The sequence below is a fragment of the Pteropus alecto genome, unplaced genomic scaffold, assembly GCF_000325575.1.
Source record: "Pteropus alecto unplaced genomic scaffold, ASM32557v1 scaffold95, whole genome shotgun sequence".
In the NCBI taxonomy this organism is placed as follows: Eukaryota; Metazoa; Chordata; class Mammalia; order Chiroptera; family Pteropodidae; genus Pteropus; species Pteropus alecto.
Window position 1 is genome coordinate 19,866,638 of NW_006441071.1, and position 10,049 is coordinate 19,876,686.

Here is a 10,049-nt window from a genome sequence, read left to right on the forward strand (position 1 = left end):
AACACATCCACACTTCAGCCCATCCATAGTGAGGCAAAGAGAAGCTGTATTGGTCCAAGTGTTAAGAAGATTGTTCTGTGCTTAATATCACTACAGTTTTTTGGGTTTTTTTTGTTTGTTTGTTTGTTTTTATCGATGTTATGTCTCCTAGGTACTGACATTTCTAAGAAATGTGATTGACAGTAAACTTGGATGAGAATGAGATTTCCATCAGATCCTTAATTTATTTTGTTTTGTTTAACCTTTAAAAAATGTTTAATTTTTTGGTCAATTTCACAATTTGCTCTAAAGATCCTCTTTTCCTCTCTGATTATATTTCTATTTTATTGTAATTTAAAATATTATTTTATGGTGGTGGTGGTATGTGTGTCTGTATTTTAAAGTAAGCTACCGATATTATTTAATCTATGATTGCTTGAAATGGAATTTCTCATTCGGCAGCCTGTTCAGAAGTGAATGGAAGCTATGTGCTTCTCCACCAGAGTCATTATAGCGCATGCTGTGAGTGTGAATGTTCATTAGCATATTATGGATCTATAATTTCTGCTTAAAAAAAAAAAAAAGCAATGAAAAGCTATTACCCAGCATGATAAGAGCTCTTATCATGAAGTTTAAACTTCAACATCTTATCCAGTTTCCTTCTCCATACCTCTGGATATTTGCTTTTAACTAAATAGAAAGATTGGATAGTTCAAGATCTCTAACTGGATTATTTGTACAGAGCTGGCTCCACTGTGACCAGAAGGCAAGATGGGTTAGGTGAAGCCATAGCTACTACAGATTATGTGATGTTATGTTAATCAGCTAGAAGGAAATGGAAAAGTGGGGCTCTCAGATTAGGAAGTGGCCCCTCTGCTATTTACTTGCTGTGTGACTTTGAGATACTCAATTAGCCTCTCAAAGCTTTGTTTTATTATCTTTCAATGGGATCAGTAAGGTTGATCTTCCGGAGTGGTTGTGAATCGAAGATGATGTATAGTAAAGAGCTTTATAAACAGCTCAGCTTTGTATTTGTACAAATACAAAGTTATTACTATCATTACCTACTTAGCAGACATTGATTTACAAATTGCTGTAATGTGTATTGTTGAATTTAGTTTTCAGAAATGTCCTGTAGAATAGAAAGAGAAACGCCCTATTTTACAGATGAGAACACTGAGGCTCTGTGAAATCAGATAATGCCAGGCATGATTAATTTTATAACTTAAGAAACTGAATATAAATGGCTGGCTGCTGCATTTGGAACTCAAATTTAAATATCATTTAAGGTTAATTATTTATATATGCATGTGTATGCGGAGAGAGAGAGAGGGAGAGAGATTTCATTTGGGAACCCACTGTACCCTTTAGGATCAGCTCAGATTTCCATCTCAAATTCTGACCTTCCCAACATGTCCTTAAGTTGCCCTGTGGCTAATGTTTGCCTAGACATCTCTGTTCCAGTTTCTAGCTTCTTCTGAATTCCAGTTATCTACTCTATGTCTGGTGGTTGCTCTGAGTATGCAGTGAATTGTTCTGGTTATTCATATGTAATGACAAAGGTCTTTACACATACTACTGCTCAACAAATACTTTTTAATTGGCTATTAGACAATCTGATTTTTCAATGTTTTTAGTCATTTTCACTACCTCAGGCTTATGCTTTTAACTTTTATTTCTTGGTCTCCTCTTTCCTCCTAAACCCTTACCTTCTATTAGATTTTGTGCTCATCCCAACCCTAAATTACCATTCTTTTCCTATCCTGAGCACATTATCAATCTTTTTTTTTTTTTTTTTTCCATCATCCAAGACCCCAGAACCTCATCTTCACTTCAATGGCTAGTTAAGATGAGCTTAAACTAGAATGTAGGCTATACATGGAGAAGGAGAATATCTGTCATTTCATCTTTGTATATCCAGTGTGTGAAGGGTGTAGAACTAGGTAGTGGGTGGCCAACATCTAGGAGATAAATAATAAATATATTATTATTTGATAATATAATAAGTATATTATTACTTGACGAATGAGTACATCAAAGCATTCCCTAAGAGGAGTTTTAGTACCAACTGGAAAAGCAGCATTTATTGTAAATATAGTTTTCTCACTCCACGACATATTTTAAATGGATTTATGAAAATGATAATAGATTCTTAAGCAGACAGTAATGTTTTACCAAAATCATATTTTAAACATGTTATATGCTACTTGACATTTATATTACTTCCCTTAAACAGAGCACTTGCTACAAATTCACTGATCATTTTGTTTTTCATTGCTTTTGTTTCACTTTTTCTTTGCCCTGGAGATTGCTGTTGTGCTAGATGTAGGCATATTCCACAAACTTCATTTAAAAATTAATAAATGTGTTTAATTGGAAAATAAGAACTGCTATGTTTTCATGGGTGGGAAGAAACTTCCTGGCTAACCCTTATCCTCAGATTCTTTTTCTTTAATGTCACTCTCTGTAGAATTGCTTGATCAACGAAAGCATGTGTCCTGATGAAAACAGACTGTTCTTCAAAGAACAAATTAGGGACTTTCAGTCCTGGAGGTAAAACACTGTGAGTTCATCATGCATCGCCGTAAAACAAATGTGTTATGTGCCTGGCAACTCTGCCACACAATCAACAGGAAGCCTGAAATGCTAAGACGGGCTGATTTGCACATTTTCATCAGGTAGTTGCAAATGCAATCAAAATAAGCCAATAGGATTTAAGACTTCTTGCCATGACTCAGCCTCTTGGAACTAAAAAAATATATTTTAACAAATCATTTATACGGGGGAGGGGCATTAAATGAATGTTGAATTTTAAAAACCATTTTAAATTCCAAGTTCTGTTTGACGGTACCAGTGTACTTTAATAAGAACAACCTCTCAAAGAACAGCATGGTGTAATGCACAAAGCAGAAGAATTGCAGACGCTTCTTAAACCCCTCTTAGGTCTTTCTCTCACTTCCTCTCTCCTTTTCTTTATCATTTTTCCTACACTTTTGTTTTCAGTCTTTTCTTTTCTCTCCCTCATTCTCTTTGCTCTTAGTCTCCAGTTCAAACTTTGTCCACAGTGAATGCTTGCTTATGGAAAAGAGTTAAAGTAGGATAAGTACTGATTTCTTGGTAAATAATTTTTATTCATTCAACAAATACTTTTTTCAGCAACCGTTGTATGTTAAGAGCACTCTATTAAGCATAGACATAATTTTTAGTAACCCATTGTTCTTAAAAGGAATTATTGAAGTGACTGTCTCCCAAATAAAGTTCTGTTATGTGAGCAAAATGCACAACAAAAATCCATAATTCGATCTTTTCACTAAATTTTGTATGCTTATGTGAATGGTGAGAACCCACCCCTGTAAATTTAATGATTTTAGAATGGCTGTATGAAAAGATGGAAATTCATAACAGGTTCTGTTTTTTATAAAATATGGATCAGAAGATTTAAAAACTGATGATTAATTTATCTGAATCGGTGTTAACATAGTCTCAGCTTTACACCTCAATTTAAGTCTTCATTAATGAAGTACTCTAGATGTTTTATACAGAATCAAATGTGTTCTTGTTTTGTGAATCAGTCTTATACATAAGAACTTCACACGCTTTGTTTGTGTGTGCTTTGGATTGCCAAGACATCATACACTAAACCTTAGCCACAACACTGAAAAGATATATACTATTTCTATTTGTATAGTCAGCTCATAATCAACAAATATCACCCCTATGTTCCTCTAAGTGTTATACTCATTCAGCACCCTGAGTGAAATCCCTAGGAATGCTATGCTATAAATTCATCTACCAGGGACCAATATGAAAAATAAGCTCTTACTGTAGATTATGTCTTGGAATAAAGTAATTGATTAATAAATGAAGTTGTGAATTCAATTGCACTATGGGTTTAATTGTGTTCTCTCTAAATTCATATGTTGAAGTCCTGATTCCCGGTACTTCAGAATGTGCCCTTATTTAGAAGTAGGGTCTTTGCTTATGTAATTAATTAAGATGAGGTCATACTATAATTGGGTGGACCTCTAATCCAGTATGACTGGTATCCATATGAAAAGGGGAAATGTGGATACAGACAGACACTCAAATAGAAGAAAGTTAAGTAAAAATTGGAGTCATGCTGCCACAAGACAAAGAACTATCAGAAGTTAGAAAAGGCCTGAACAGAGCCTTAACTAGGATTTTCAGAGGGAGCATGGCCCTGTGAACACAATGATTTCAACTTCTGCCTCCATAACTTAGAGACGATAAATTTTTGTTGTTTAAGCCACTCAGTTTGTGGTACTTTCTTATGGCAGTCCTAAGACACTAATACAGTTATTATTTGAGTTACCTATTTTGTTAAGTGAAAAAGGTAAAATAATACAGTGAGAAGTGTACAGTATCCTTCACCAGCTGTCAAATCAGGAAACTTCCATGATTTTATATCCTCTCAGGAATACTGCTGGGAAACAGGGATGAGATAAGGATTTGAACCTACTAATTTAAGAATAAATCAGGGTCCTATCATTGGATGTCTTGAGGGAATTTAGATTGGTAATTTATCTCCAGCAGATGAAAAATGATAAAAGCATTCAAGGTGGGTCCATTAAGCCTGAAACCAAAATGCTTCAGCAAAGTTTATGAATACCCTCCAGAATCTTTGTGTGTTCTAATCTCTATTTATGCTGCAGAAGTAGCTATAAGATAAATAAAATCTCGAGCAGCCAGGTTCTTATTGATTATGCATCAGCAGAGGCTGGAAGGTTATATTTGTTCTCCCAAGTGGATTGTGAGAGCCTCGTTCTGACAACACGCCTGTGCACAGCTAAATGAATGAAGCTTCTTAAAAAGTTGACAATACAAAAAAGAGATGCAGTGCCACATTTAAGGGTCTGAGAACACATCTTTGAACACGAAATACAACAAAAACCTAAGTCGCCAACATCTTCCACTAACTATGTATGGAAACAATACGCAAGCAACTACAGGGTCTTAAGAGAAGATAATAGAGAATGAAACAGCAGAACAGAGAAAAATGTGGAAATTTAATGAGCTACATTAATAAAAGTATTGCTTTGTGGGAAAATCTGACACTTCTGGATTTTAACCACAATACCAAATTGATCTTGGAACATGTATGTATAAGATTAATGCAATGATAATGCCTTTAATCTTAAACGTGCCAGTTGCTTTTCTAAGCACTTAATATATTATATCATTTGATATTTACACATACCTTTTTAGTTAGAGTCTCTGATTATTTCATTTTACAGATAGGTAAACTGAAACCTAGAGAAGTTTAATATCATTCCTAGGGCCAAACGGCTATCTAGCTGGTTAGATATGACTCCCAAACCAGTGCTCTGTACTATAGCTCTGAGACAACAGAATGCTCCTTTCAAAAGTGGCCATTTTTCCATAAAATAAAAAGAACATATTTAGTGCCTGCAGTAATTTCTTTAGCCCTACCAAGTGATTAATCTCTGTAATAGCGGTATACTAAAGAATTTGCATTTTTTGCCTAAAATCACCTAAAGGTCAAAAACTTGATCTCTATTTGACAAAGGAGAATGTCTGTCTTAACATTGTTATTCATTACCATTGGGAAAAAATAGAAAAATTCTCTAATTCATGGAAGATAGTGACTATGAAGCATACTTTGGAAACATCTTCCTGTAATGCATGCTGTCTCTACAGGTAAGAGCTTTGGCTTTCCTGTCTCCCTGGGAGGGGAAGGGAAGGTCTGGAGAGTAGTTGCTGTGAGTCATTTTTTATGTATATCTGATGAAGCTTTATTTTTTGGTTGCCAAAAACTAAATGGTCTTACTGAGGAACTACTGCCAACTTGGACACCTGTCATGGTTTACTTTCCTTGGTATTATTAGACACGGTGCTATAACCAATCTGTTTCAACAGTGCCTACTGCAACCCATTTCTGCTATGATCCCTGATCTTAATGAACTGTACATAGCCTTGCTTTTGCTTGTTTTAAGAGGGGGGAAAATCCCTTAAAACAAATGGGAAGATGATGTTAGCATTTTGAATTAATCCTTTTACTTTAAACATGTGTTTTCTCAAAATGTCCTCAAAAACAAGTGGGAATGAAAGCATGCATGAAATCCAAATATATGTCCAGAGACAGGAAGTTAGAAAGCCAAGTGTTTCCTGCACTTTGCCCATCCATGGGTCACCTTTAAGATGCTTGCTATATCTGCATACCACAAATATTATTGTTTACTGCGTATTTTTAAAAATTAATTACTTATTTTCCTTCAACATCCTAAGCAACGATATCCTTAAAATCCATAGGTTTTTATATACAAGTTACGTACATTAAATGGTAAAATGGGTCAAATATGTGGTGACAGAAAGAACTCTAACTATGGGAGGTGAACACACAGTGTAAATATATATATGCCTTACTGTTAAAATGTATAGCTAAAACTTACTAGATTTCGTTAACCAATGTCACCATAAAAAATAAACTAAAAAAAACAAAACAAAACAGTATTCAACTCCATGCCACTTAATGTCATTTGCATCACAATTTTAACTCATTCACTGCCAACAAAATAATAGCTAGCCTCCTTATTCTACCCAATCCTTTACCCCACACCACAACCAGTTGGAAAACAAGTTAAAAGAAGAGCTTATTTCAGAACTCAGATCTCCCAACTGCCTGTTCAGTTATTTCTATATCCTGTGAGTCTTGTGCAGTCTCATTAGTTTTTTCGACATTCTGAAGAAATTAACCCTGAATTCTTGCTTTCCTTTATGTCTCTACCCTCTCTTGTGACAATCTTTACAAAAGACTGTCTAAAGAACCTATCACCATCATGGCTGCTTTCTCTACAAACCTCCTAACACCCTCCCTCACCACCCCCCCAGAGATATGTCCTGCAGGATAAATGATCTTCTCTGCCTTTTTTCCAGAAACAATTTCTCCCACATGACTAACAGTGTGCCATAACAATGCAGCTGTGCAACTGAAATACTGGAACTTTTTTGTCATGCCTTTTCCAGTAAGATGTTACTGTTCTTTGAGTCAGAGTTATTATTCTTTTGGTCAGCACTTCCTTACAGGTCTCATTTTTGTCACCAAAGTCTGTGCTGGGCAATAGTTGCTCATGGTAAGTAGATGGGCTATTAAGTTTGACAGGTCTAGGTTCAAATCTGTTTCTCAAAATGTCAGTGAAAAAGTGGAATGTCATTAAAAGAATAACAAAATTAGTCTGTAAAAACAGACCAGAAAAGTTTTGAGGAAGAGGGATGAGTGAAAACTGATCTGGTAGAAGACACACACACAAAAAGTAGAGACGTAAGTTAAAAGAGAAGCCAAGGATCAAGCATATTTGTAATGTAAAACCCTAGACAAGCTCAGGAATTGAGAGTCCCGGCAAAAGTGGGTCTGGAACGATTGGATGAGAGTCTGAGTAAGTAGCCACTAGACTGTTACATGTCTGCCCACTTTTTCTGCAGCTGGGCGACTGCATTGGCCTACCATTCGCTCCAGTCACAGAAGTCCGGAAAGCAGAACTGAAACCAGAAGGACAGAAAGAGCTGCCCACTGAATGGTGAGTCACCGGGCACCCACCTTCTCATGTTTGACTCAGAATCTGGCAGCTAGGCTTATACCTCCCAGGCAGGGGATTAAATGAGTCCTTTGTGGGAAACTTACCATTCCGACAAATGGGGCACCTGGAATGCAACTGAACAGTCAGATCCCCATATAATGAAGCCCACAAGGTGACAAGTCAAGTCTGGGAAAGCAGAGAGTCTAAATATGCTTTCTAGACCCTTAAGTTTAAAAACGCGCAGAGAGTCAGTATGGCCAGATATTTGCAGGAGGCCTCTAACATAAAAGATCAAGACCAAACAGACAAACGCAAATACAAGCAGCAGAGGAAATCATTAAAACATTAAAGAAAGTTATAATTAATATCCTCAGAGAAATAAGATATTGTATTCTTGAAACAAGACTAAAATGCTATTTTTAGGAAAGCAACATCTAAAGTCAATAAGTGTTCACTGGGATTTTTTAAAAAATGTAATAGCAGGAAAGAAAAAAAGTTAATAGAAGGCCTGGAAAATAAGTTGAAGATACTGGTCAGAAATTATTATCTCTAGTTAAAAGAGAAAAGAGAATAGAAGAGAAGATATAAGAAAATAGTATTATTATAACCTTAATGAGTACTAAATGATTCCACAAATGAGTGCTAGAGGATTAGGTAACAGGGTTGGAGGGCTGTGAAGGGAGAGAGGCCAGTTAAAAGTGTAGACAGTGTAGCGAGGGCAGGCCCTTGGGAAAAGGCGGCTTTCAGACAGAGACACGAAGGGAATAGAGGAAGCTCGCATATGTATCTGGGGAAGGCAGTTCCTAGCAGAGGAAACAGCAGGCGGAAAGGCCCTGAATGGGACGTGAGTTTCCTGTGTTGAAGGAAGAGCAAGTAGGTCAATGTGTCTGGAATGGAATCAAAGGGAAGAAGTTGGAGGTAAATGGGACATACCTTGCTGATCTTCTGTGTAGATGTTATGCATCAAGCTTGATTAACTTTTTCTTCCACTAGGATAAGTTTTTCTTCACAAGCTTCCTCATACCTAACAGTGTATAGGTAAATTGTATAGGTAAATAAAATATACCTATGTTACTAATAATGTTGTTAGTAACATTGGTTGATATCAGCTAATTTTACATATTACTCTTGAATTTCTGGCTTCCATCAAACAAGGGATTCTCTGAATTGATATTCCCACTGGCCAAGTGGTTGGAATTGAGTGACATGGCTGTCCTTTGTGCTGAATATATCCCTCCATTTCTGGCTTTTCCTGCTATCTCTAACTCCTGGAACACTTTACTCATTTACATTACACCTACTGTCTCCTGAAGACTTTGAGTTTTCCACCTCTATTCTAGATATATTGACTAGATTAAAATATAAATGTCTCACTTAATAAACTAGAACATTCTATGGCTGCCCACCTCCAGGGTAAGATGGGGAGTCAATTTGACTTGTTTTGAGCACCAGACCCCTTTATCGGTACAGAAATTTATATGGGGGGAAACAACCTCTTGTACTGTTGGCACCACAATGAGATGCCAGCTCATACATTAGAACAGCTATTATCAAAAAGACAAGATCTTACAAGTGTTGGTGAGGATGTAGAGAAAAGGGAGCTCTTATGCACAGTTGGTGAAAATGTAAATTGGTGAAGCCACTATGGAAAACAGTAAGAAGATTTCTCAAAAGATGAAAAATAGTTTTTTTTAACTACCATATGGATCCAGTAATCCAACTTATGTCTATGTACCCAAAGGTAATGAAATCAGGATCTCGAAGAGGTATATACACTCCCATGTTGTTTGCAGCATTATACACAATAGCCAAGATATGGAAACAACCTGTCCATGAATAGATGAATGAATAAAGGAGAAGTGACAGAGTAATGAGAAAGAAGGAAATTCTGCCATTTGCAACAACATTGGATCTTTAGGGCATTACGCCAAGTAAAATAGGTCAGACAGAGAAAGACAAATACTGCATGATATTTATATGTGGAATCTAAAAAAGCCAAACTCGTAGAAATAGAGACCAGGGATTGGGGGGGTGTGTGTGAGAGGGAGGAAATGGGGGAGATGGTGAAAGGGTGCACACTTCCAGGTATAAAATGACTACGTTCGGGGGATCTAATGTTCAGCATGGTGAATATAGTTTATAATACTTTATTCTATACTTGAAAGTTGCTAAGAGAGTAGAATTTAAATGTTCTTACCACAAAAAGAAATAGTAATCAGGTGATATTATGGAGATGTTAATTAATGCTATGGTGGGAACCATTTTGTTGTATATCAAATCAACGTGTCGTACACCTAAAACTAATACAATGTTTTATGTCAATTTTATCTAAATAAATCTGGAAAAATACACCTTAAAATTACAAGAACTTAACATAGACTTATATTTTTTCTTATGAATTCTGGTGCTATTTGTAGGACTCTCTAGAGCAATTATCTTCCACCGAGCTTTTCAGGAATCCCATCTTCCTACAACTAGTGATGCTCCCAGTTCAGCATATGTCTTCTGAGGTAG

At 36.2% G+C, this 10,049-nt stretch overlaps 1 long non-coding RNA gene across 1 annotated transcript in view; it reads left to right on the forward strand.

Annotated features, from left to right (window-relative positions):
- Nucleotides 1-6,929: 6,929 nt before the first annotated feature.
- Nucleotides 6,930-10,049, forward strand: part of LOC112485002 — a 3,427-nt gene continuing 307 nt past the window's right edge. Inside the window, exons 1-2 of the long non-coding RNA XR_003048330.1 lie at nucleotides 6,930-7,091; nucleotides 7,441-7,535. This is a non-coding gene — a long non-coding RNA (uncharacterized LOC112485002). The remainder of the gene's footprint in view (nucleotides 7,092-7,440; nucleotides 7,536-10,049) is intronic.